At 37.3% G+C, this 24,956-nt stretch overlaps 44 non-coding genes across 44 annotated transcripts; 28 read left to right on the forward strand and 16 right to left on the reverse strand.

The window, feature by feature from the left end:
• Positions 1-240: 240 nt before the first annotated feature.
• Positions 241-312, reverse strand: Trnae-uuc. The gene has a single exon. It is a non-coding gene; the product is annotated as a tRNA-Glu (tRNA).
• A 144-nt stretch (positions 313-456) lies between these two features.
• On the reverse strand, positions 457-528 carry Trnag-gcc. Its single transcript has one exon. It is a non-coding gene; the product is annotated as a tRNA-Gly (tRNA).
• A 252-nt stretch (positions 529-780) lies between these two features.
• Trnaa-agc lies at positions 781-853 on the forward strand. The gene has a single exon. It is a non-coding gene; the product is annotated as a tRNA-Ala (tRNA).
• Positions 854-1,029: 176 nt separating this feature from the next.
• On the forward strand, positions 1,030-1,116 carry Trnay-gua. The gene is given in 2 exon segments: positions 1,030-1,066; positions 1,081-1,116. It is a non-coding gene; the product is annotated as a tRNA-Tyr (tRNA).
• Positions 1,117-1,330: 214 nt separating this feature from the next.
• On the forward strand, positions 1,331-1,403 carry Trnaf-gaa. Its single transcript has one exon. It is a non-coding gene; the product is annotated as a tRNA-Phe (tRNA).
• Positions 1,404-1,579: 176 nt separating this feature from the next.
• On the forward strand, positions 1,580-1,652 carry Trnaa-ugc. Its single transcript has one exon. It is a non-coding gene; the product is annotated as a tRNA-Ala (tRNA).
• Positions 1,653-1,866: 214 nt separating this feature from the next.
• On the reverse strand, positions 1,867-1,938 carry Trnae-uuc. Its single transcript has one exon. It is a non-coding gene; the product is annotated as a tRNA-Glu (tRNA).
• A 144-nt stretch (positions 1,939-2,082) lies between these two features.
• Positions 2,083-2,153, reverse strand: Trnag-gcc. The gene has a single exon. It is a non-coding gene; the product is annotated as a tRNA-Gly (tRNA).
• A 504-nt stretch (positions 2,154-2,657) lies between these two features.
• Trnay-gua lies at positions 2,658-2,744 on the forward strand. Its single transcript is given in 2 exon segments — positions 2,658-2,694; positions 2,709-2,744. It is a non-coding gene; the product is annotated as a tRNA-Tyr (tRNA).
• A 216-nt stretch (positions 2,745-2,960) lies between these two features.
• On the forward strand, positions 2,961-3,033 carry Trnaf-gaa. Its single transcript has one exon. It is a non-coding gene; the product is annotated as a tRNA-Phe (tRNA).
• Positions 3,034-3,209: 176 nt separating this feature from the next.
• Trnaa-ugc lies at positions 3,210-3,282 on the forward strand. Its single transcript has one exon. It is a non-coding gene; the product is annotated as a tRNA-Ala (tRNA).
• A 2,422-nt stretch (positions 3,283-5,704) lies between these two features.
• Trnag-gcc lies at positions 5,705-5,775 on the reverse strand. The gene has a single exon. It is a non-coding gene; the product is annotated as a tRNA-Gly (tRNA).
• Positions 5,776-6,281: 506 nt separating this feature from the next.
• Trnay-gua lies at positions 6,282-6,368 on the forward strand. Its single transcript is given in 2 exon segments — positions 6,282-6,318; positions 6,333-6,368. It is a non-coding gene; the product is annotated as a tRNA-Tyr (tRNA).
• Positions 6,369-6,585: 217 nt separating this feature from the next.
• Trnaf-gaa lies at positions 6,586-6,658 on the forward strand. Its single transcript has one exon. It is a non-coding gene; the product is annotated as a tRNA-Phe (tRNA).
• A 176-nt stretch (positions 6,659-6,834) lies between these two features.
• On the forward strand, positions 6,835-6,907 carry Trnaa-ugc. Its single transcript has one exon. It is a non-coding gene; the product is annotated as a tRNA-Ala (tRNA).
• Positions 6,908-7,120: 213 nt separating this feature from the next.
• On the reverse strand, positions 7,121-7,192 carry Trnae-uuc. Its single transcript has one exon. It is a non-coding gene; the product is annotated as a tRNA-Glu (tRNA).
• A 142-nt stretch (positions 7,193-7,334) lies between these two features.
• Trnag-gcc lies at positions 7,335-7,405 on the reverse strand. The gene has a single exon. It is a non-coding gene; the product is annotated as a tRNA-Gly (tRNA).
• A 503-nt stretch (positions 7,406-7,908) lies between these two features.
• Trnay-gua lies at positions 7,909-7,995 on the forward strand. The gene is given in 2 exon segments: positions 7,909-7,945; positions 7,960-7,995. It is a non-coding gene; the product is annotated as a tRNA-Tyr (tRNA).
• Positions 7,996-8,211: 216 nt separating this feature from the next.
• Trnaf-gaa lies at positions 8,212-8,284 on the forward strand. Its single transcript has one exon. It is a non-coding gene; the product is annotated as a tRNA-Phe (tRNA).
• Positions 8,285-8,460: 176 nt separating this feature from the next.
• Trnaa-ugc lies at positions 8,461-8,533 on the forward strand. Its single transcript has one exon. It is a non-coding gene; the product is annotated as a tRNA-Ala (tRNA).
• Positions 8,534-10,959: 2,426 nt separating this feature from the next.
• Positions 10,960-11,030, reverse strand: Trnag-gcc. The gene has a single exon. It is a non-coding gene; the product is annotated as a tRNA-Gly (tRNA).
• A 504-nt stretch (positions 11,031-11,534) lies between these two features.
• Trnay-gua lies at positions 11,535-11,621 on the forward strand. The gene is given in 2 exon segments: positions 11,535-11,571; positions 11,586-11,621. It is a non-coding gene; the product is annotated as a tRNA-Tyr (tRNA).
• A 467-nt stretch (positions 11,622-12,088) lies between these two features.
• On the forward strand, positions 12,089-12,161 carry Trnaa-ugc. Its single transcript has one exon. It is a non-coding gene; the product is annotated as a tRNA-Ala (tRNA).
• A 212-nt stretch (positions 12,162-12,373) lies between these two features.
• On the reverse strand, positions 12,374-12,445 carry Trnae-uuc. Its single transcript has one exon. It is a non-coding gene; the product is annotated as a tRNA-Glu (tRNA).
• A 144-nt stretch (positions 12,446-12,589) lies between these two features.
• Trnag-gcc lies at positions 12,590-12,660 on the reverse strand. Its single transcript has one exon. It is a non-coding gene; the product is annotated as a tRNA-Gly (tRNA).
• A 503-nt stretch (positions 12,661-13,163) lies between these two features.
• Positions 13,164-13,250, forward strand: Trnay-gua. Its single transcript is given in 2 exon segments — positions 13,164-13,200; positions 13,215-13,250. It is a non-coding gene; the product is annotated as a tRNA-Tyr (tRNA).
• A 214-nt stretch (positions 13,251-13,464) lies between these two features.
• Trnaf-gaa lies at positions 13,465-13,536 on the forward strand. The gene has a single exon. It is a non-coding gene; the product is annotated as a tRNA-Phe (tRNA).
• A 174-nt stretch (positions 13,537-13,710) lies between these two features.
• Trnaa-ugc lies at positions 13,711-13,783 on the forward strand. Its single transcript has one exon. It is a non-coding gene; the product is annotated as a tRNA-Ala (tRNA).
• A 2,974-nt stretch (positions 13,784-16,757) lies between these two features.
• Trnay-gua lies at positions 16,758-16,844 on the forward strand. Its single transcript is given in 2 exon segments — positions 16,758-16,794; positions 16,809-16,844. It is a non-coding gene; the product is annotated as a tRNA-Tyr (tRNA).
• A 462-nt stretch (positions 16,845-17,306) lies between these two features.
• Positions 17,307-17,379, forward strand: Trnaa-ugc. Its single transcript has one exon. It is a non-coding gene; the product is annotated as a tRNA-Ala (tRNA).
• A 428-nt stretch (positions 17,380-17,807) lies between these two features.
• Positions 17,808-17,878, reverse strand: Trnag-gcc. Its single transcript has one exon. It is a non-coding gene; the product is annotated as a tRNA-Gly (tRNA).
• A 252-nt stretch (positions 17,879-18,130) lies between these two features.
• Positions 18,131-18,203, forward strand: Trnaa-agc. Its single transcript has one exon. It is a non-coding gene; the product is annotated as a tRNA-Ala (tRNA).
• A 181-nt stretch (positions 18,204-18,384) lies between these two features.
• On the forward strand, positions 18,385-18,471 carry Trnay-gua. Its single transcript is given in 2 exon segments — positions 18,385-18,421; positions 18,436-18,471. It is a non-coding gene; the product is annotated as a tRNA-Tyr (tRNA).
• Positions 18,472-18,685: 214 nt separating this feature from the next.
• Positions 18,686-18,758, forward strand: Trnaf-gaa. The gene has a single exon. It is a non-coding gene; the product is annotated as a tRNA-Phe (tRNA).
• Positions 18,759-18,934: 176 nt separating this feature from the next.
• Positions 18,935-19,007, forward strand: Trnaa-ugc. Its single transcript has one exon. It is a non-coding gene; the product is annotated as a tRNA-Ala (tRNA).
• Positions 19,008-19,222: 215 nt separating this feature from the next.
• Trnae-uuc lies at positions 19,223-19,294 on the reverse strand. The gene has a single exon. It is a non-coding gene; the product is annotated as a tRNA-Glu (tRNA).
• Positions 19,295-19,438: 144 nt separating this feature from the next.
• Trnas-gcu lies at positions 19,439-19,509 on the reverse strand. The gene has a single exon. It is a non-coding gene; the product is annotated as a tRNA-Ser (tRNA).
• A 2,738-nt stretch (positions 19,510-22,247) lies between these two features.
• Trnay-gua lies at positions 22,248-22,338 on the forward strand. The gene is given in 2 exon segments: positions 22,248-22,288; positions 22,303-22,338. It is a non-coding gene; the product is annotated as a tRNA-Tyr (tRNA).
• A 749-nt stretch (positions 22,339-23,087) lies between these two features.
• Positions 23,088-23,159, reverse strand: Trnae-uuc. Its single transcript has one exon. It is a non-coding gene; the product is annotated as a tRNA-Glu (tRNA).
• A 144-nt stretch (positions 23,160-23,303) lies between these two features.
• Positions 23,304-23,374, reverse strand: Trnag-gcc. Its single transcript has one exon. It is a non-coding gene; the product is annotated as a tRNA-Gly (tRNA).
• A 508-nt stretch (positions 23,375-23,882) lies between these two features.
• Positions 23,883-23,969, forward strand: Trnay-gua. Its single transcript is given in 2 exon segments — positions 23,883-23,919; positions 23,934-23,969. It is a non-coding gene; the product is annotated as a tRNA-Tyr (tRNA).
• Positions 23,970-24,184: 215 nt separating this feature from the next.
• Positions 24,185-24,257, forward strand: Trnaf-gaa. Its single transcript has one exon. It is a non-coding gene; the product is annotated as a tRNA-Phe (tRNA).
• A 172-nt stretch (positions 24,258-24,429) lies between these two features.
• Trnaa-ugc lies at positions 24,430-24,502 on the forward strand. Its single transcript has one exon. It is a non-coding gene; the product is annotated as a tRNA-Ala (tRNA).
• Positions 24,503-24,717: 215 nt separating this feature from the next.
• Positions 24,718-24,789, reverse strand: Trnae-uuc. The gene has a single exon. It is a non-coding gene; the product is annotated as a tRNA-Glu (tRNA).
• Positions 24,790-24,956: the final 167 nt, after the last annotated feature.

Below are 24,956 nucleotides of genomic sequence, written 5' to 3' on the forward strand. Positions count from 1 at the left end.
CGGGATCGATGCCCGCATCCTCCATATTTTTTTCCCTATTCAATCAATTAAAAACACATTAAATTCTCGAAAATGCGACACAACTTTATTTGTTCAAAATATCAATTTTCTTTTTAACAAGCTCGATGAATGGCGATTCTTCCGAACCTTGTCAGTGTTCGTGTCCTGGAATAATACTCATTCAAGTGTTGATTGTATTGCCATAATCTCTTTTTGCCGGCCATAATTATAAAAACGGGTTTCCCACGCCGGGATTCGAACCCGGGCCATGGCGGTGAAAACGCCAGATCCTAGCCACTAGACCACATGGAAACTTGCTTTGCCTTACGTAACAATATCGTTTTATTTTAAAATTACCCGTTTTTTCTGAAGATTTTGGTACGACACAGCAAGCGCAAAAGAGAAACCACAGGATGGGTGTTAATGATTAGGACAATGGATCCGAGGGGAATTTCATGCGCTAGCGGGGAATCGAACCCCGGTCTCCCCGCGTGGCAGGCGAGAATTCTACCACTGAACCACCAGCGCAACGCCACATATTGTAGTCAATTTCGGCAATAACCTTACTCCGGATCCGCTGTATGAAACATATTTTGAATCAACGTATTTTGTTTTACAGGAGTTCATTTTGCGATGCATGTTCAAGAAAATGTTGGCATTACACCTATAAATTAGGTGCCATTCTACACGAATGAAACTTAGAAATTAAATTTTTAATTTCGTAAAGAGGGATTTATCTTTTAACAATTGCTGGAAAAGATTAAACGAAAGGCAGCAATTGGGGGATTAGCTCAAATGGTAGAGCGCGCGCTTAGCATGCGCGAGGTAGCGGGATCGACGCCCGCATCCTCCAAAAATTGCTTTGGATCTCAAATCATGCTTCAAAAAACCGTGGCTTTCCGTTGAATGTTTTTCGTAAAAATTTTAAAAATAATATTCATACCTAAGTTTTTAATAATATTATCAAAATTCTATTACCTATTGTATGAGAAATATTGATTGATCAATAAAGAAGCTGGCCGTTATCAGCCTTCTATAGCTCAGTTGGTAGAGCGGGGGACTGTAGATAAGTAAACAAACATCCCTAGGTCACTGGTTCAAATCCGGTTCGAAGGACAGTTCCATGGAAAAGATTTTGAAAAATATTTTACTTCCCTAAGTCAAATTTATACTGGCAGTGGAGTAGAAATTTATTAAATATATGTATGCATATTTATAACAACCTGACATTTTGAAATTGCCCAGTATGCTCCGTTGTTGTGTGCAGCAAGGGAACTAGGTGGATGATCGAAAACGCCTCAAGAATATGAATACACGTTTTAAGCTATATGCCGAAATAGCTCAGGTGGGAGAGCGTCAGGCTGAAGATCTGAAGGTCCCTGGTTCTGTCCCGGGTTTCGGCAGGAATTAATTTGAAAGACATTGCCGGTTAGCTTAATTGGTATGTCTGCAAAATATTGAAAATAATGCTTTCATTTTGCGGTTTTCGCAAATAGTTTGTTTGGGTAATCAAATGTAAAAAAACCAAAATAGATATGTGTCATTGTAACAATAGATTTCAATGCGTTACGGCGGCTCTGGGGGATTAGCTCAAATGGAAGAGCGCGCGCTTTGCATGCGCGAGGTAGCGGGATCGATGCCCGCATCCTCCATATTTTTTTCCCTATTCATCAATTAAAAACACATTAAATTCTCGAAAATGCGACACAACTTTATTCGTTCAAAATATCAATTTTCTTTTTAACAAGCTCGATGAATGGCGATTCTTCCTATCCTTGTCAGTGTTCGTGTCCTGGAATAATACTCATTCAAGTGTTGATTGTATTGCCGTAATCTCTTTTTGCCGGCCATAATAAAAAAACGGGTTTCCCACGCCGGGAATCGAACCCGGGCCATGGCGGTGAAAACGCCATATCCTAGCCACTAGACCACATGGGAACTTGCTATGCCTTACGTACCAATGTCGTTTTATTTCAAAATTACCCGTTTCTTCTGATGATTTTGGTACGACACAGCAAGCGCGAAAAAGAAACCATAGGATGGGTGTTATTGATTAGGACAATGAATCCGAGGGGAAATTCATGCGCTAGCGGGGAATCGAACTCCGGTCTCCCGCGTGGCAGGCGAGAATTCTACCACTGAACCACCAGCGCAACGCCACATATTGTAGTCAATTTCGGCAATAACCTTACTCCGGATCCGCTGTATGAAACATATTTTGAATCAACGTATTTTGTTTTAAAGGAGTTCATTTTGCGATGAATGTTCAAGAAAATGTTGGCATTACACCTATAAATTAGGTGCCATTCTACACGAATCAAACTTAGAAATTCAATTTTTAATTTCGCAAAGAGGGATTTTTCTTTTAACAATTGCTGGAAAAGATTTAAAGGAAGGCAGCAATTGGGGGATTAGCTCAAATGGTAGAGCGCGCGCTTAGCATGCGCCAGGTAGCGGGATCGACGCCCGCATCCTCCAAAATATTGTGCTTTGGATCTCAAATCATGCTTCAAAAAACCGTGGCTTTCCGTTGAATGTTTTTCGTAAAAATTTTAAAAATAATATTCATGCCTAAGTTTTTAATAATATTATCAAAATTCTATTAACTATTGTATGACAAATATTGATTCATCAATAAAGAAGCTGGCCGTTATCAGCCTTCGATGGCTCAGTTGGTAGAGCGGGGGACTGTAGATAAGTAAACAAACATCCCTAGGTCACTGGTTCAAATTCGGTTCGAAGGACAGTTCCATGGAAAAGATTTTGAAAAATATTTTACTTCCCTAAGTCAAATTTATATACTGGCAGTGGAGAAGAAATTTATTAAATATATGTATGCATATTTATAACAACCTAACATTTTGAAATTGCCCAGTATGCTCCGTTGTTGTGTGCACAAAGGAAACTAGGTGGGTCATCGAAAACGCCTCAAGAATATGAATACACGTTTTAAGCTTTATGCCGAAATAGCTCAGGTGGGAGAGCGTCAGACTGAAGATCTGAAGGTCCCTGGTTCTGTCCCGGGTTTCGGCAGGAATTAATTTGAAAGACATTACCGGTTAGCTTAATTGGTATGTCTGCAAAATATTGAAAATAATGCTTTCATTTTGCGGTTTTCGCAAAAAGTTTGTTTGGTTAATCAAATGTAAAAAAAACAAAATAGATATGTGTCATTGTAATAACAGATTTCAATGCGTTACGGCGGCTCTGGGGGATTAGCTCAAATGGAAGAGCGCGCGCTTTGCATGCGCGAGGTAGCGGGATCGATGCCCGCATCCTCCATATTTTTTTCCCCATTCATCAATTAAAAACACATTAAATTCTCGAAAATGCGACACAACTTTATTCGTTCAAAATATCAATTTTCTTTTTAACAAGCTCGATGAATGGCGATTCTTCCTATCCTTGTCAGTGTTCCTGTCCTGGAATAATACTCTTTCAATCGTTTATTGTATTGCCGTAATCTCTTTTTGCCGGCCATAATAAAAAATAGGTACGCAATGCGTACATGTGGGTAGCCTCTAATACATTTGCAAATCATTGGCTGCGATGAAGCTATGGTTTGGCAAAAAAATTCAAGTTTGATTCAATGTCAAATTACAGGCTGCTATAGTGGCGAGTCAATATAAACTAATGCTTATAATTTTACTTTCTACTGCCATATATTAGCCAGTCGAATTGACGAAATCGATTTTTTTGCACAATATATTTAAATTTTTTATTGTATTAATTTAAATACATTTTTAACGACAGAATAATAACATATATAAAAACATATTTACAAAAGATAGGAAATGCATGGTTTTTAAAAATAGAATAGGTGGACAGAACAAAAAAAAGAGTAAGGTTCTAGAGTGGTGGTACAAATCATCTGATAACATAAAGCTTAGTTTGGAATGAGAGAAAGATTTTTTAACGTTTTCAAAGTACTTTTGTTTTATGCCGCTTAATTATTTATTAGCTAGCATATCGATGTTATTGTTCCTGTACGAATTCAATTTGACAGCCTTCAACAGCATTGTGCATCAGCTCATAGCTAGATGTTCCACAGATGACTCGCTAGATCAAATGACACCAGAAAAGCTTATCAATCAATTGATAGCAGACATTGATTAACTGGACATTGTTTATGACACTATCCAGAAGAAAATCATTTAACTATCCCAAAAGTTATGTTTATAGGAACTGCACAGTTACATAAAATAAACTAAAACAAAAAAAGTATAAAGTTCTGTTAATTTATGTTAAAGCTTCCTAGTGACAATTGACACTTGTTATTTGACAAAATGATATATATATATATATATATAATATATATATATATATAATATAATATATATATATATATATATATATGTATGTTAGGTCTTGATTTGAATATATTATCAGTAGTTTACATACACATATGTTTCTACAATACACACATTGTCTGTGAGTTTAAACTAACTTGAGTAAAATTTCTATATTAATTATATGAAAAAACATGGAATTTTGGGAATGGGACTTTTGCAATGACTATATTGGTCTTCGATTACTATTTTTCTATACAACCTGATCTATCAAGTCCCTTGCATTTTAGATATCTCAGCCATTTCCTTCCATCACCAGTAGTTAAGGGGAGCTGACACATTTTCGATCCATGTGTTACATTTTTCATGAAACTGTAGCATATAATTTTTGCCAGTTTCATTCAAAACTGAAGCACAACTTTTGCCAGTTTCATCCAAATATTATAAAAAACTAAACCTTGAGATCTTGTTATAAATCAATACGTTCTGTTTGTATCGCTGTTCCACTGCTTCGACATGCTATTTGTGAATTTAAGCAGAATTCCTTTGCTCAATTTTAGTGTTTACAGGAAGCATAATTTAGCATTTAATATTTTGATATTTTTGAAGCAAATGGAATATAAATATTTCATATTCAAAAAATACAAATGTGTGCATATTAACATTTCCATGTATGTACAAGTCATTAAATATATACAAGGTATTAAATATGCAGGGTGTATCAATATCCGCTCTGTTTTACAATACAAAAGCCATTTTAAATATCCATAGGCCTAAAATCTATTATGGTTTAGCCCAAACGTTTTTAAATTTAACTATTTGAAATTAATCAACAAATGAAATGGGCGATATAAGCAAGTTTTAATACTTATGCTGTGTTACCTTTGGAAATCATATACAATTATATATGGATAATAAATAGCATGCCAAAAGTACTTACGAATCAATAAATATGTTCCTCCATGCCAAAATTACTTCGAAATCAATAAATATGTTCCCGAATTCCAGAAATCGTGCAATTGCAGCTGTTAGTGGTGTGCATCCATGTTAGTTCGTTTCGGTCATCCGACAATCATCGAAGATGTCAACAAACACTAATAGTTCATAATTGTGACAGTGAATCGTGATCACTCGTGATCTGTTCACTTATCCGACGATTTCCGAAGATGTGGACATTTAGACGGACGCAGACACTTTTCAGGTACATAGTGGTTAGCCGCGCATGCGCGGCTACCCACAAAAAACGGGTTTCCCACGCCGGGAATCGAACCCAGGCCCGGGCCTTACGCACCAATGTCGTTTTATTTCAAAATTACCCGTTTCTTCTGATGATTTTGGTACGACACAGCAAGCGCGAAAAAGAAACCACAGGATGGGTGTTATTGATTAGGACAATGCATCCGAGGGGAAATTCATGCGCTAGCGGGGAATCGAACCCCGGTCTCCTGCGTGGCAGGCGAGAATTCTACCACTGAACCACCAGCGCAACGCCACATATTGTAGTCAATTTCGGCAATAACCTTACTCCAGATCAGCTATATGAAACATATTTTGAATCAACGTATTTTGTTTTAAAGGAGTTCATTTTGCGATGAATGTTCAAGAAAATGTTGGCATTACACCTATAAATTAGGTGCCATGCTACACGAATCAAACTTAGAAATTCAATTTTTAATTTCGTAAAGAGGGATTTATCTTTTAACAATCGCTGGAAAAGATTTAAGGAAAGGCAGCAATTAGGGGATTAGCTCAAATGGTAGAGCGCGCGCTTAGCATGCGCTAGGTAGCGGGATCGACGCCCGCATCCTCCAAAATATTGTGCTTTGGATCTCAAATCATGCTTAAAAACACCCCGTGGCTTTCCGTTGAATGTTTTTCGTAAAAATTTTAAAAATAATATTCATACCTAAGTTTTTAATAATATTATCAAAATTCTATTAACTATTGTATGACAAATATTGATTGATCAATAAAGAAGCTGGCCGTTATCAGCCTTTGATAGCTCAGTTGGTAGAGCGGGGGACTGTAGATATGTAAACAAACATCCCTAGGTCACTGGTTCAAATCCGGTTCGAAGGACAGTTCCATGGAAAAGATTTTGAAAAATATTTTACTTCCCTAAGTCAAATTTATATACTGGCAGTGGAGTAGAAATTTATTAAATATATGTAGCATATTTATAACAACCTGACATTTTGAAATTGCCCAGTATGCTCCGTTGTTGTGTGCAGCAAGGAAACTAGGTGGATGATCGAAAACGCCTGAAGAATATATGAATACACGTTTTAAGCTGTATGCCGAAATAGCTCAGGTGGGAGAGCGTCAGACTGAAGATTTGAAGGTCCCTGGTTCTGTCCCGGGTTTCGGCAGGAATTAATTTGAAAGACATTGCCGGCTAGCTTAATTGGTATGTCTGCAAAATATTGAAAATAATGCTTTCATTTTGCGGTTTTCGCAAATAGTTTGTTTGGGTAATCAAATGAAAAAAAAAAAAAATAGATATGTGTCATTGTAACAATATATTTCAATGCTTTACGGCGGCTCTGGGGGATTAGCTCAAATGGAAGAGCGCGCGCTTTGCATGCGCGAGGTAGCGGGATCGATGCCCGCATCCTCCATATTTTTTCCCCTATTCATCAATTAAAAACACATTAAATTCTCGAAAATGCGACACAACTTTATTCGTTCAAATAACAATTTTCTTTTTAACAAGCTCGATGAATGGCGATTCTTCCTTTCCTTGTCAGTGTTCGTGTCCTGGAATAATACTCATTCAAGTGTTGATTGTATTGCCGTAATCTCTTTTTGCCGGCCTTAATAAAAAAACGGGTTTCTCACGCCGGGAATCGAACCCGGGCCATGACGGTGAAAACGCCATATCCTAGCCACTAGACCACATGGGAACTTGCTATGCCTTACGTAACAATGTCGTTTTACTTCAAAATTACCCGTTTCTTCTGATGATTAGTACGACACAGCAAGCGCGAAAAAGAAACCATAGGATGGGGGTTATTGATTAGGACAATGAATCCGAGGGGAAATTCATGCGCTAGCGGGGAATCGAACTCCGGTCTCCCGCGTGGCAGGCGAGAATTCTACCACTGAACCACCAGCGCAACGCACATATTGTAGTCAATTTCGGCAATAACCTTACTCCGGATCCGCTGTATGAAACATATTTTGAATCAACGTATTTTGTTTTAAAGGAGTTCATTTTGCGATGAATGTTCAAGAAAATGTTGGCATTACACCTATAAATTAGGTGCCATTCTACACGAATCAAACTTAGAAATTCAATTTTTAATTTCGCAAAGAGGGATTTTTCTTTTAACAATTGCTGGAAAAGATTTAAAGGAAGGCAGCAATTGGGGGATTAGCTCAAATGGTAGAGCGCGCGCTTAGCATGCGCCAGGTAGCGGGATCGACGCCCGCATCCTCCAAAATATTGTGCTTTGGATCTCAAATCATGCTTCAAAAAACCGTGGCTTTCCGTTGAATGTTTTTCGTAAAAATTTTAAAAATAATATTCATGCCTAAGTTTTTAATAATATTATCAAAATTCTATTAACTATTGTATGACAAATATTGATTCATCAATAAAGAAGCTGGCCGTTATCAGCCTTCGATGGCTCAGTTGGTAGAGCGGGGGACTGTAGATAAGTAAACAAACATCCCTAGGTCACTGGTTCAAATTCGGTTCGAAGGACAGTTCCATGGAAAAGATTTTGAAAAATATTTTACTTCCCTAAGTCAAATTTATATACTGGCAGTGGAGAAGAAATTTATTAAATATATGTATGCATATTTATAACAACCTAACATTTTGAAATTGCCCAGTATGCTCCGTTGTTGTGTGCACAAAGGAAACTAGGTGAGTCATCGAAAACGCCTCAAGAATATGAATACACGTTTTAAGCTGTATGCCGAAATAGCTCAGGTGGGAGAGCGTCAGACTGAAGATCTGAAGGTCCCTGGTTCAATCCCGGGTTTCGGCAGGAATTAATTTGAAAGACGTTACCGGTTAGCTTAATTGGTATGTCTGCAAAATATTGAAAATAATGCTTTCATTTTGCGGTTTTCGCAAATAGTTTGTTTGGTTAATCAAATGTAAAAAAAACAAAATAGATATGTGTCATTGTAATAACAGATTTCAATGCGTTACGGCGGCTCTGGGGGATTAGCTCAAATGGAAGAGCGCGCGCTTTGCATGCGCGAGGTAGCGGGATCGATGCCCGCATCCTCCATATTTTTTCCCCATTCATCAATTAAAAACACATTAAATTCTCGAAAATGCGACACAACTTTATTCGTTCAAAATATCAATTTTCTTTTTAACAAGCTCGATGAATGGCGATTCTTCCTATCCTTGTCAGTGTTCCTGTCCTGGAATAATACTCTTTCAATCGTTTATTGTATTGCCGTAATCTCTTTTTGCCGGCCATAATAAAAAATAGGTACGCAATGCGTACATGTGGGTAGCCTCTAATACATTTGCAAATCATTGGCTGCGATGAAGCTATGGTTTGGCAAAAAAATTCAAGTTTGATTCAATGTCAAATTACAGGCTGCTATAGTGGCGAGTCAATATAAACTAATGCTTATAATTTTACTTTCTACTGCCATATATTAGCCAGTCGAATTGACGAAATCGATTTTTTGCACAATATATTTAAATTTTTTATTGTATTAATTTAAATACATTTTTAACGACAGAATAATAACATATATAAAAACATATTTACAAAATAGCATGGTTTTTAAAAATAGAATAGGTGGACAGAACAAAAAAAAGAGTAAGGTTCTAGAGTGGTGGTACAAATCATCTGATAACATAAAGCTTAGTTTGGAATGAGCGAAAGATTTTTTAACGTTTTCAAAGTACTTTTGTTTTATGCCGCTTAATTATTTATTAGCTAGCATATCGATGTTATTGTTCCTGTACGAATTCAATTTGACAGCCTTCAACAGCATTGTGCATCAGCTCATAGCTAGATGTTCCACAGATGACTCGCTAGATCAAATGACACCAGAAAAGCTTATCAATCAATTGATAGCAGACATTGATTAACTGGACATTGTTTATGACACTATCCAGAAGAAAATCATTTAACTATCCCAAAAGTTATGTTTATAGGAACTGCACAGTTACATAAATAAACTAAAACAAAAAAAGTATAAAGTTCTGTTAAATTATGTTAAAGCTTCCTAGTGACAATTGACACTTGTTATTTGACAAAATGATATATATATATATATATATATATATATATATATATATATATATATATATATATATATATATATATATATATATATATATATGTATGTTAGGTCTTGATTTGAATATATTATCAGTAGTTTACATACACATATGTTTCTACAATACACACATTGTCTGTGAGTTTAAACTAACTTGAGTAAAATTTCTATATTAATTATATGTCTAAACATGGAATTTTGGGAATGGGACTTTTGCAATGACTATATTGGTCTTCGATTACTATTTTTCTATACAACCTGATCTATCAAGTCCCTTGCATTTTAGATATCTCAGCCATTTCCTTCCATCACCAGTAGTTAAGGGGAGCTGACACATTTTCGATCCATGTGTTACATTTTTCATGAAACTGTAGCATATAATTTTTGCCAGTTTCATTCAAAACTGAAGCACAACTTTTGCCAGTTTCATCCAAATATTATAAAGAAACTAAACCTTGAGATCTTGTTATAAATCAATACGTTCTGTTTGTATCGCTGTTCCACTGCTTCGACATGCTATTTGTGAATTTAAGCAGAATTCCTTTGCTCAATTTTAGTGTTTACAGGAAGCATAATTTAGCATTTAATATTTTGATATTTTTGAAGCAAATGGAATATAAATATTTCATATTCAAAAAATACAAATGTGTGCATATTAACATTTCCATGTATGTACAAGTCATTAAATATATACAAGGTATTAAATATGCAGGGTGTATCAATATCCGCTCTGTTTTACAATACAAAAGCCATTTTAAATATCCATAGGCCTAAAATCTATTATGGTTTAGCCCAAACGTTTTTAAATTTAACTATTTGAAATTAATCAACAAATGAAATGGGCGATATAAGCAAGTTTTAATACTTATGCTGTGTTACCTTTGGAAATCATATACAATTATATATGGATAATAAATAGCATGCCAAAAGTACTTACGAATCAATAAATATGTTCCTCCATGCAAAATTACTTCGAAATCAATAAATATGTTCCCGAATTCCAGAAATCGTGCAATTGCAGCTGTTAGTGGTGTGCATCCATGTTAGTTCGTTTCGGTCATCCGACAATCATCGAAGATGTCAACAAACACTAATAGTTCATAATTGTGACAGTGAATCGTGATCACTCGTGATCTGTTCACTTATCCGACGATTTCCGAAGATGTGGACATTTAGACGGACGCGGACACTTTTCAGGTACATAGTGGTTAGCCGCGCATGCGCAGCTACCCACAAAAAACGGGTTTCCCACGCCGGGAATCGAACCCAGGCCCGGGCCTTACGCACCAATGTCGTTTTATTTCAAAATTACCCGTTTCTTCTGATGATTTTGGTACGACACAGCAAGCGCGAAAAAGAAACCACAGGATGGGTGTTATTGATTAGGACAATGCATCCGAGGGGAAATTCATGCGCTAGCGGGGAATCAAACCCCGGTCTCCTGCGTGGCAGGCGAGAATTCTACCACTGAACCACCAGCGCAACGCCACATATTGTAGTCAATTTCGGCAATAACCTTACTCCGGATCCGCTATATGAAACATATTTTGAATCAACGTATTTTGTTTTAAAGGAGTTCATTTTGCGATGAATGTTCAAGAAAATGTTGGCATTACACCTATAAATTAGGTGCCATGCTACACGAATCAAACTTAGAAATTCAATTTTTAATTTCGTAAAGAGGGATTTATCTTTAACAATCGCTGGAAAAGATTTAAGGAAAGGCAGCAATTAGGGGATTAGCTCAAATGGTAGAGCGCGCGCTTAGCATGCGCTAGGTAGCGGATCGACGCCCGCATCCTCCAAAATATTGTGCTTTGGATCTCAAATCATGCTTAAAAACACCCCGTGGCTTTCCGTTGAATGTTTTTCGTAAAAATTTTAAAAATAATATTCATACCTAAGTTTTTAATAATATTATCAAAATTCTATTAACTATTGTATGACAAATATTCATTGATCAATAAAGAAGCTGGCCGTTATCAGCCTTTGATAGCTCAGTTGGTAGAGCGGGGGACTGTAGATATGTAAACAAACATCCCTAGGTCACTGGTTCAAATCCGGTTCGAAGGACAGTTCCATGGAAAAGATTTTGAAAAATATTTTACTTCCCTAAGTCAAATTTATATACTGGCAGTGGAGTAGAAATTTATTAAATATATGTAGCATATTTATAACAACCTGACATTTTGAAATTGCCCAGTATGCTCCGTTGTTGTGTGCAGCAAGGAAACTAGGTGGATGATCGAAAACGCCTGAAGAATATATGAATACACGTTTTAAGCTGTATGGCGAAATAGCTCAGGTGGGAGAGCGTCAGACTGAAGATTTGAAGGTCCCTGGTTCTGTCCCGGGTTTCGGCAGGAATTAATTTGAAAGACATTGCCGGCTAGCTTAATTGGTATGTCTGCAAAATATTGAAAATAATGCTTTCATTTTGCGGTTTTCGCAAATAGTTTGTTTGGGTAATCAAATGAAAAAAAAAACAAAATAGATATGTGTCATTGTAACAATATATTTCAATGCTTTACGGCGGCTCTGGGGGATTAGCTCAAATGGAAGAGCGCGCGCTTTGCATGCGCGAGGTAGCGGGATCGATGCCCGCATCCTCCATATTTTTTCCCCTATTCATCAATTAAAAACACATTAAATTCTCGAAAATGCGACACAACTTTATTCGTTCAAATAACAATTTTCTTTTTAACAAGCTCGATGAATGGCGATTCTTCCTTTCCTTGTCAGTGTTCGTGTCCTGGAATAATACTCATTCAAGTGTTGATTGTATTGCCGTAATCTCTTTTTGCCGGCCTTAATAAAAAACGGGTTTCTCACGCCGGGAATCGAACCCGGGCCATGACGGTGAAAACGCCATATCCTAGCCACTAGACCACATGGGAACTTGCTATGCCTTACGTAACAATGTCGTTTTACTTCAAAATTACCCGTTTCTTCTGATGATTTTAGTACGACACAGCAAGCGCGAAAAAGAAACCATAGGATGGGGGTTATTGATTAGGACAATGAATCCGAGGGGAAATTCATGCGCTAGCGGGGAATCGAACTCCGGTCTCCCGCGTGGCAGGCGAGAATTCTACCACTGAACCACCAGCGCAACGCCACATATTGTAGTCAATTTCGGCAATAACCTTACTCCGGATCCGCTGTATGAAACATATTTTGAATCAACGTATTTTGTTTTAAAGGAGTTCATTTTGCGATGAATGTTAAAGAAAATGTTGGCATTACACCTATAAATTAGGTGCCATTCTACACGAATCAAACTTAGAAATTCAATTTTTAATTTCGCAAAGAGGGATTTTCTTTTAACAATTGCTGGAAAAGATTTAAAGGAAGGCAGCAATTGGGGGATTAGCTCAAATGGTAGAGCGCGCGCTTAGCATGCGCCAGGTAGCGGGATCGACGCCCGCATCCTCCAAAATATTGTGCTTTGGATCTCAAATCATGCTTCAAAAAACCGTGGCTTTCCGTTGAATGTTTTTCGTAAAAATTTTAAAAATAATATTCATGCCTAAGTTTTTAATAATATTATCAAAATTCTATTAACTATTGTATGACAAATATTGATTCATCAATAAAGAAGCTGGCCGTTATCAGCCTTCGATGGCTCAGTTGGTAGAGCGGGGGACTGTAGATAAGTAAACAAACATCCCTAGGTCACTGGTTCAAATTCGGTTCGAAGGACAGTTCCATGGAAAAGATTTTGAAAATATTTTACTTCCCTAAGTCAAATTTATATACTGGCAGTGGAGAAGAAATTTATTAATATATGTATGCATATTTATAACAACCTAACATTTTGAAATTGCCCAGTATGCTCCGTTGTTGTGTGCACAAAGGAAACTAGGTGGATCATCGAAAACGCCTCAAGAATATGAATACACGTTTTAAGCTGTATGCCGAAATAGCTCAGGTGGGAGAGCGTCAGACTGAAGATCTGAAGGTCCCTGGTTCATCCCGGGTTTCGGCAGGAATTAATTTGAAAGACGTTACCGGTTAGCTTAATTGGTATGTCTGCAAAATATTGAAAATAATGCTTTCATTTTGCGGTTTTCGCAAATAGTTTGTTTGGTTAATCAAATGTAAAAAAACAAAATAGATATGTCATTGTAATAACAGATTTCAATGCGTTACGGGCGGCTCTGGGGGATTAGCTCAAATGGAAGAGCGCGCGCTTTGCATGCGCGAGGTAGCGGGATCGATGCCCGCATCCTCCATATTTTTTTCCCCATTCATCAATTAAAAACACATTAAATTCTCGAAAATGCGACACAACTTTATTCGTTCAAAATATCAATTTTCTTTTTAACAAGCTCGATGAATGGCGATTCTTCCTATCCTTGTCAGTGTTCCTGTCCTGGAATAATACTCTTTCAATCGTTTATTGTATTGCCGTAATCTCTTTTTGCCGGCCATAATAAAAAATAGGTACGCAATGCGTACATGTGGGTAGCCTCTAACATTTGCAAATCATTGGCTGCGATGAAGCTATGGTTTGGCAAAAAAATTCAAGTTTGATTCAATGTCAAATTACAGGCTGCTATAGTGGCGAGTCAATATAAACTATGCTTATAATTTTCTTTCTACTGCCATATATTAGCCAGTCGAATTGACGAAATCGATTTTTTGCACAATATATTAAATTTTTTATTGTATTAATTTAAATACATTTTTAACGACAGAATAATAACATATATAAAAACATATTTACAAAAGATAGGAAATGCATGGTTTTTAAAAAGAATAGGTGGACAGAACAAAAAAAAGAGTAAGGTTCTAGAGTGGGGTACAAATCATCTGATAACATAAAGCTTAGTTTGGAATGAGAGAAAGATTTTTTAACGTTTTCAAAGTACTTTTGTTTTATGCCGCTTAATTATTTATTAGCTAGCATATCGGATGTTATTGTTCCTGTACGAATTCAATTTGACAGCCTTCAACAGCATTGTGCATCAGCTCATAGCTAGATGTTCCACAGATGACTCGCTAGATCAAATGACACCAGAAAAGCTTATCAATCAATTGATAGCAGACATTGATTAACTGGACATTGTTTATGACACTATCCAGAAGAAAATCATTTAACTATCCCAAAAGTTATGTTTATAGGAACTGCACAGTTACATAAAATAAACTAAAACAAAAAAAGTATAAAGTTCTGTTAATTATGTTAAAGCTTCCTAGTGACAATTGACACTTGTTATTTGACAAAGATATATATATATATATTATATATTAATAATATATATATTATATATATATATATATATATATATATATATATATATGTATGTTAGGTCTTGATTTGAATATATTATCAGTAGTTTACATACACATATGTTTCTACAATACACACATTGTCTGTGAGTTTAAACTAACTTGAGTAAAATTCTATATTAATTATATGTCTAAACATGGAATTTTGGGAATGGGACTTTTGCAATGACTATATTGGTCTTCGATTACTATTTTTCTATACAACCTGATCTATCAAGTCCTTGCATTTTAGATATCTCAGCCATTTCCTTCCATCACCAGTAGTTAAGGGAGCTGACACATTTCGATCCATGTGTTACATTTTTCATGAAACTGTAGCATATAATTTTTGCCGTTTCATTCAAAACTGAAGCACAACTTTTGCCAGTTTCATCCAAATATTATAAAGAAACTAAACCTTGAGATCTTGTTATAAATCAATATGTTCTGTTGTATCGCTGTTCCACTGCTTCGACATGCTATTTGTGAATTTAAGCAGAATTCCTTTGCTCAATTTTAGTGTTTACAGAAGCATAATTTAGCATTTAATATTTTGATATTTTTGAAGCAAAATGGAATATAAATATTTCATATTCAAAAAATACAAATGTGTGCATATTAACATTTCCATGTATGTACAAGTCATAAATATATACAAGGTATTAAATATGCAGGGTGTATCAATATCCGCTCTGTTTTACAATACAAACCATTTTAATATCCATAGGCCTAAAATCTATTATGGTTTAGCCCAAACGTTTTTAAATTTAACTATTTGAAATTAATCAACAAATGAAATGGGCGATATAAGCAAGTTTAATACTTATGCTGTGTTACCTTTGGAAATCATATACAATTATATATGGATAATAAATAGCATGCCAAAAGTACTTACGAATCAATAAATATGTTCCTCCATGCAAAATTACTTCGAATCAATAATAATGTTCCCGAATTCCAGAAATCGTGCAATTGCAGCTGTTAGTGGTGTGCATCATGTTAGTTCGTTTCGGTCATCCGACAATCATCGAAGATGTCAACAAACACTAATAGTTCATAATTGTGACAGTGAATCGTGATCACTCGTGATCTGTTCACTTATCCGACGATTTCCGAAGATGTGGACATTTAGACGGACGCGGACACTTTTCAGTACATAGTGGTTAGCCGCGCATGCGCGCTACCCACAAAAAACGGGTTTCCCACGCCGGGAATCGAACCCAGGCCCGGGCCTTACGCACCAATGTCGTTTTATTTCAAAATTACCCGTTTCTTCTGATGATTTTGGTACGACACAGCAAGCGCGAAAAGAAACCACAGGATGGGGGTTATTGATTAGGACAATGCATCCGAGGGGAAATTCATGCGCTAGCGGGGAATCAACCCCGGTCTCCCGTGGCAGGCGAGAATTCTACCACTGAACCACCAGCGCAACGCCACATATTGTAGTCAATTTTGGCAATAACCTTACTCCGGATCCGCTGTATGAAACATATTTTGAATCAACGTATTTTGTTTTAAAGGAGTTCATTTTGCGATGAATGTTCAAGAAAATGTTGGCATTACACCTATAAATTAGGTGCCATGCTACACGAATCAAACTTAGAAATTCAATTTTTAATTTCGTAAAGAGGGATTTATCTTTTAACAATTGCTCGAAAAGATTTAAGGAAAGGCAGCAATTAGGGGATTAGCTCAAATGGTAGAGCGCGCGCTTAGCATGCGCTAGGTAGCGGGATCGACGCCCGCATCCTCCAAAATATGTGCTTTGGATCTCAAATATGCTTCAAAACACCGCGTGGCTTTACGTTGAATGTTTTCGTAAAAATTTTAAAAATAATATTCATACCTAAGTTTTTAATAATATTATCAAAATTCTATTAACTATTGTATGACAAATATTGATTGATCAATGCAGAAGCTGGCCGTTATCAGCCTTCTATAGCTCAGTTGGTAGAGCGGGGGACTGTAGATAAGTAAACAAACATCCCTAGGTCACTGGTTCAAATCCGGTTCGAAGGACAGTTCCATGGAAAAGATTTTGAAAAATATTTTACTTCCTAAGTCAAATTTTATACTGGCAATGGAGTAGAAATTTATTAAATATATGTAGCATATTTATAACAACCTGACATTTTGAAACTGCCCAGTATGCTCCGTTGTTGTGTGCAGCAAGGAAACTAGGTGGATGATCGAAAACGCCTGAAGAATATATGAATACACGTTTTAAGCTGTATGGCGAAATAGCTCAGGTGGGAGAGCGTCAGACTGAAGATTTGAAGGTCCCTGGTTCTGTCCCGGGTTTCGGCAGGAATTAATTTGAAAGACATTGCCGGCTAGCTTAATTGGTATGTCTGCAAAATATTGAAAATAATGCTTTCATTTTGCGGTTTCGCAAATAGTTTGTTTGGGTAATCAAATGAAAAAAAAACAAAATAGATATGTGTCATTGCAACAATTATTTCAATGCTTTACGGCGGCTCTGGGGGATTAGCTCAAATGGAAGAGCGCGCGCTTTGCATGCGCGAGGTAGCGGGATCGATGCCCGCATCCTCCATATTTTTTCCCCTATTCATCAATTAAAAACACATTAAATTCTTGAAAATGCGACACAACTTTATTCGTTCAAATAACAATTTTCTTTTTTAACAAGCTTCGATGAATGGCGATTCTTCCTTTCCTTGTCAGTGTTTCGTGTCCTGGAATAATACTCATTCAGTGTTGATTGTATTGCGCGTAATCTCTTTTTGCCGGCCATAATAAAAAAACGGTTTCTCACGCCGGGAATCGAACCCGGGCCATGACGGTGAAACGCCATATCCTAGCCACTACCACATGGGAACTTGCTATGCCTTACGTAAAAATGTCGTTTTACTTCAAAATTACCCGTTTCTTCTGATGATTTTAGTACGACACAGCAAGCGCGAAAAAGAAACCATAGGATGGGGGTTATTGATTAGGACAATGCATCCGAGGGGGAATTCATGCGCTAGCGGGGAATCGAACCCCGGTCTCCCGCGTGGCAGGCGAGAATTCTACCACTGAACCACCAGCGCAACGCCACATATTGTAGTCAATTTCGGCAATAAGCTTACTCTGGATCCGCTGTATGAAACATATTTTGATTCAACTTATTTTGTTTTAAAGGAGTTCATTTTGCGATATGCATGTTCAAGAAAATGTTGGCATTACACCTATAAATTAGGTGCCATGCTACACGAATCAAACTTAGAAATTCAATTTTTAATTTCGTAAAGAGGGATTTATCTTTTAACAATTGCTGAAAAGATTTAAGGAAGGCAGCAATTGGGGGATTAGCTCAAATGGTAGAGCGCGCGCTTAGCATGCGCGAGGTAGCGGGATCGACGCCCGCATCCTCCAAAATATTGTGCTTTGGATCTCAAATCATGCTTCAAAACACCGCGTGGCTTTCCGTTGAATGTTTTTCGTAAAAATTTTAAAAATAATATTCCTACCTAAGTTTTTAATAATATTATCAAAATTCTATTAACTATTGTATGACAAATATTGATTGATCAATAAAGAAGCTGGCCGTTATCAGCCTTCTATAGCTCAGTTGGTAGAGCGGGGGACTGTAGATAAGTAAACAAACATCCCTAGGTCACTGGTTCAAATCCCGTTCGAAGGACAGTTCCATGGAAAAGATTTTGAAAAATATTTTACTTCCCTAAGTCAAATTTATACACTGGCAGAGGAGTAGAAATTTATTAAATATATGTATGCATATTTATAACAACCTGACATTTTGAAATTGCCCAGTATGCTCCGTGTTTGTGTGCGGCAAGGGAACTAGGTGGATGATCGAAAACGCCTGAAATATGAATACACGTTTTAAGCTGTATGCCAAAATAGTTCAGGTGGGAGAGCGTCAGACTGAAGATCTGAAGGTCCCTGGTTCAATCCCGGGTTTCGGCAGGAATTAATTTGAAAGACGTTGCCGGTTAGCTTATTGGTATGTCTGCAAAATATTGAAAATAATGCTTTCATTTTGCGGTTTTCGCAAATAGTTTGTTTGGGTAATCAAATGTAAAAAAAAACAAAATAGATATGTGTCATTGTAACAATAGATTTCAATGCGTTACGGTGGCTCTGGGGGATTAGCTCAAATGGAAGAGCGCGCGCTTTGCATGCGCGAGGTAGCGGGATCGATGCCCGCATCCTCCATATTTTTTCCCCTATTCAATCAATTAAAAACACATTAAATTCTCGAAAATGCGACACAACTTTATTCGTTCAAAATATCAATTTTCTTTTTAACAAGCTCGATGAATGGCGATTCTTCCTATCCTTGTCAGTGTTCGTGTCCTGGAATAATACTCATTCAAGTGTTGATTATATTGCCGTAATCTCTTTTTGCCGGCCATAATAAAAAAACGGGTTTCCCACGCCGGGAATCGGACCCGGGCCATGGCGGTGAAAACGCCATATCCTAGCCACTAGACCACATGGGAACTTGCTATGCCTTACGTACCAATGTCGTTTTATTTCAAAATTACCCGTTTCTTCTAATGATTTTGGTACGACACAGCAAGCGCGAAAAAGAAACCATAGGATGGGTGTTATTGATTAGGACAATGCATCCGAGGGGAAATTCATGCGCTAGCGGGGAATCGAACCTCGGTCTCCCGCGTAGCAGGCGAGAATTCTACCACTGAACCACCAGCGCAACGCCACATATTGTAGTCAATTTCGGCAATAACCTTACTCCGGATCCGCTGTATGAAACATATTTTGAATCAACGTATTTTGTTTTAAAGGAGTTCATTTTGCGATATGCATGTTCAAGAAAATGTTGGCATTACACCTATAAATTAGGTGCCATGCTACACGAATCAAACTTAGAAATTCAATTTTAATTTCGTAAAGAGGGATTTATCTTTTAAAGTGCATATCACCCAATTTTTTTTATTTGATAAACAAGAAGTAAACCCCTCTAATAATCATATTTTTTTAAAACGAACCTCTATTGCGTTGCTTTTGATACGTTCTGGGAGCCTAAATTACAATAAATATAGCGATTCTGGATAGCTTCCAAATTTAGACCGAGCAAAATGAGTGTCGAGGGCCTGGGTCTTGTGACGTAGCGCGAGGAACCTTCATTTCGCATCTTGTATTTACATATACGGCGCTATACATATTATTTCACATCTTACGCGAAAATATGCCTAATAGATGTGTAGCTGGCGGTTGTTCAAATCTTCCAGACCCTTCGAACAACATTGGCCTTCATAAATTCCCCGAAGATAACGATTTGGAGAAAAAAAGACGGAGAATTTGGATTGCTTTTGTTCGAACAAAGCGTGCAAAATGGTCGCCAACGCCAAACTCCAGACTTTGCTCGCAGCATTTTCGGGCCGATGATTTTGAGAAGCTAGAAAGCTAGAAAGGAGCTGGAAATCATGACACCAGCTCCAATGAACACTATGCTTCAAAAACAGCCGAGGTGTGAAGCAACAGCAGCACGGGAGAAGAGAAAATCAATGGTTGTGCAAGAGGTTCCAAGGACTATTCAAGGTATATCACTTTCAGGAATCTATATGTAGATTTTCATATTGAGATTGGAAACCCAGCTCGCCCCATTATGATTGTGTTTTACCAGCACTAACAACAAGCAATCTTAGTCCACCTTGAAAAAGTGGTGGGTTTTAATGAGTTTAATGTTTGTTTTAGTGAATGCAGAGACAGAAACCTCAGCAAGGAATCCCCAGCCATTAAAGCGTTGCAGAACATGCAGAAATCCCATGAAAGGACATAAATATGTAAAAGATTGCCCAAAAAATATGCAGACCTGATTTTTTAAATAAATATCTATATTTATACAAGCTTTTGAATAATTATAAATACTTAATTAATCATCCATGTCATCATCCTGGAAACCAACAAAATGCTCTTTACTGTCCTTTGGTTGAAATTTAGATCTTATTGCATGATATGCACATGCAGGAAGAGGAATTCGCATTTTTCCAACACGGTCATACACAAGATGAATAAACTCGCGGTATGCTACACTTCTCATGAACCTACAGATATAAAAAAATAGGATCACATTAACCATAATTTACATTTCTTTTGCTTGACCTTTACCTAATAATGCTAGCACCAAAGGAATGGTATATAAGTAAAATATTACTTACGCCTCCTCTGAACCAGTTTGTCGATAACACTGCCTATCGATTGTTCTGTACTTTGATGCTGATAATCTTAATGACCATCTATCGAGGCAAACAGTGGAAAATGCCGGATGTAGTGTAATACACTCTGGGGCAGTAGACATGTCTTGAATTACCCATTCGTCTGACAAGGACTCCACACATCTATCAAAGTCTTTACAACACACACATTCATTTTCATTTTCCAAAAATGCTGTAGAGCAATTACCACAAGAGCACCTATCAATTAATAACAATAGTTGTGTCTTTGTGGTCACATATCTCAAAACAAAATTTCAACCGCTATAATATACAAAGAGAGAAATCTGCCTGAAATATATAAGAATGAATATGTTCCCATCTTTGGGAATTTCACATACCAGTTACTAAGGCTTTCTTTTCCGGCGAGACGATCCTTTAAATTTGCCAATCTTTGCTCTTTCTCTTTTTGTCTTTTTCGGTAAGCCTCTAACCATTCTTCGTCTGCAATAGGCTCGTTAGAATACGGTCCAACTTCAGCAGAGCTTGTTTGTTGTTCATTTTCGCCATCATCAGAAGCTTGCATAATTTCCGATTCAATAATGGTATATTTACCAGGATAATAGTTATAATCCGAGTCATCGTCGGGAATTGAGTCATTCTCAGAATCAGAAGTCGCTGTGGACATTTCTTATGTAAAATTTGCGCAAATTCTTCAAAAATGTATTAAGAATTTATGCCAAATAGTATAGTATCGATATAGTATATCTACTTGGCATCCAAACACGAGTTCCTCGCGCTACGTCACTGGCACCAGTCCTCGCTTGTTGTCGCTGCGCTCGGTCAAGTTTCTTATAGGGACGCTATTTACGCTCAAATAATCATGAAAATAAACAAAATATTCAAAAACCAAACTGAATCTTCATTCTTAGTCATTAATACGTTTAGTTTATCAAATAAAAAAAATTGGGTGATATGCACTTTAAAAATTGCTGGAAAAGATTTAAGGAAAGGCAGCAATTGGGGGATTAGCTCAAATGGTAGAGCGCGCGCTTAGCATGAGCGAGGTAGCGGGATCAACGCCCGCATCCTTCAAAATATTGTGCTTTGGATCTCAAATCATGCTTGAAAACACCGCGTGGCTTTCTGTTGAATGTTTTTCGTAAAAATTTTAAAAATAATATTCATACCTAAGTTTTTAATAATATTATCAAAATTCTATTAACTATTGTATGACAAATATTGATTGATCAATAAAGAAGCTGGCCGTTATCAGCCTTCTATAGCTCAGTTGCATGGTAGAGCGAGGGACTGTAGATAAGTAAACAAACATCCCTAGGTCACTGGTTCAAATCCGGTTCGAAGGACAGTTCCATGGAAAAGATTTTGAAAAATATTTTACTTCCCTAAGTCAAATTTATATACTGGCACTGGAGTAGAAATTTATTAAATATATGTATACATATTTATAACAACCTGACATTTTGAAATTGCCCAGTATGCTCCGTTGTTGTGTGCAGCAAGGGAACTAGGTGGATGATCGAAAACGCCTGAAGAATATGAATACACGTTTTAAGCTGTATGCCGAAATAGCTCAGGTGGGAGAGCGTCGGACTGAAGATCTGAAGGACCCTGGTTCTGTCCCGGGTTTCGGTAGGAATTAATTTGAAAGACATTGCCGGTTAGCTTAATTGGTATGTCTGCAAAATGTTGGAAATAATGCTTTCATTTTGCGGTTTTCGCAAATAGTTTGTTTGGGTAATCAAATGTAAAAAAACCAAAATAGATATGTGTCATTGTAACAATAGATTTCAATGCGTTACGGCGGCTATGGGGGATTAGCTCAAATGGAAGAGCGCGCGCTTTGCATGCGCGAGGTAGCGGGATCGATGCCCGCCTCCATATTTTTTTCCCTATTCATCAATTAAAAACACATTAAATTCTCGAAAATGCGACACAACTTTATTCGTTCAAAATATCAATTTTCTTTTTAACAAGCTCGATGAATGGCGATTCTTCCTATCCTTGTCAGTGTTCGTGTCCTGGAATAATACTCATTCAAGTGTTGATTGTATTGCCGTAATCTCTTTTCGCTGGCCATAATAAAAAAACGGGTTTCCCACGCCGTGAATCGAACCCGGGCCATGGCGGTGAAAACGCCATATCCTAGCCACTAGACCACATGGGAACTTGCTATGCCGTACGTACCAATGTCGTTTTATTTCAAAATTACCAGTTTCTTCTGATGATTTTGGTACGACACAGCAAGGGCGAAAAAGAAACCACAGGATGGGTGTTTTTGATTACGACAATGCATCCGAGGGGAATTTCATGCGCTAGCGAGGAATCGAACCCCGGTCTCCCGCGTGGCAGGCGAGATTTCTACCACTGAACCACCAGCGCAACGCCACATATATGTTAGTCAATTTCGGCAATAACCTTACTCCGGATCCGCTGTATGAAACATATTTTGAATCAACGTATTTTGTTTTAAAGGAGTTCATTTTGCGATATGCATGTTCAAGAAAATGTTGGCATTACACCTATAAATTAGGTGCCATGCTACACGAATCAAACTTAGAAATTCAATTTTTAATTTCGTAAAGAGGGATTTATCTTTTAACAATTGCTGGAAAAGATTTAAGGAAAGGCAGCAATTGGGGGATTAGCTCAAATGGTAGAGCGCACGCTTAGCATGCGCGAGGTAGCGGCATCGACGCCCGCATCCTCCAAAAGATTGTGCTTTGGATCTCAAATCATGCTTCAAAAAACCGTGGCTTTCCGTTGAATGTTTTTCGTAAAAATTTTAAAAATATTATTGATACCTAAGTTTTTAATAATATTATCAAAATTCTAATAACTATTGTATGACAAATATTGATTGATCAATAAAGAAGCTGGCCGTTATCAGCCTACGGTAGCTCGGTTGGTAGAGCGAGGGACTGTAGATAAGTAAACAAACATCCCTAGGTCACTGGTTCAAATCCGGTTCGAAGGACAGTTCCATGGAAAAGATTTTGAAAAATATTTTACTTCCCTAAGTCAAATTTATATACTGGCACTGGAGTAGAAATTTATTAAATATATGTATGCATATTTATAACAACCTGACATTTTGAAATTGCCCAGTATGCTCCGTTGTTGTGTGCAGCTAGTGAACTAGGTGGATGATCGAAAACGCCTGAAGAATATGAATACACTTTTAAGCTGTATGCCGAAATAGCTTAGGTGGGAGAGCGTCAGACTGAAGATCTGAAGGTCCCTGGTTCAATCCAGGGTTTCGGCAGGAATTAATTTGAAAGACTATGTCGGTTAGCTTGGTATGTCTGCAATATATTGAAAATAATGCTTTCATTTTGCGGTTTTCGCAAATAGTTTGTTTGGGTAATCAAATGTAAAAAAACCAAAATAGATATGTGTCATTGTAACAATAGATTTCAATGCGTTACGGCGGCTCTGGGGGATTAGCTCAAATGGAAGAGCGCGCGCTTTGCATGCGCGAGGTAGCGGGATCGATGCCCGCATCCTCCATATTTTTTTCCCTATTCATCAATTAAAAACACATTAAATTCTCGAAAATGCGACACAACTTTATTCGTTCAAAATATCAATTTTCTTTTTAACAAGCTCGATGAATGGCGATTCTTCCTATCCTTGTCAGTGTTCGTGTCCTGGAATAATACTCATTCAAGTGTTGATTGTATTGCCATAATCTCTTTTTGCCGGCCATAATTATAAAAACGGGCTTCCCACGCCGGGAATCGAACCCGGGCCATGGCGGTGAAAACGCCAGATCCTAGCCACTAGACCACATGGGAACTTGTTATGCCTTACGTAACAATATCGTTTTACTTTAAAATTACCCGTTTTTTCTGAAGATTTTGGTACGAGACAGCAAGCGCAAAAGAGAAACCACAGGATGGGTGTTATTAGCGAGCTTTAGCAGTGACTACGAGTACGACTACGAGTACGAGATTCGTCATTC

Source organism: Dendronephthya gigantea, unplaced genomic scaffold (genome assembly GCF_004324835.1).
Source record: "Dendronephthya gigantea isolate DGI-Jeju-01 unplaced genomic scaffold, DenGig_1.0 000108F, whole genome shotgun sequence".
Classification (NCBI taxonomy): Eukaryota; Metazoa; Cnidaria; class Anthozoa; order Malacalcyonacea; family Nephtheidae; genus Dendronephthya; species Dendronephthya gigantea.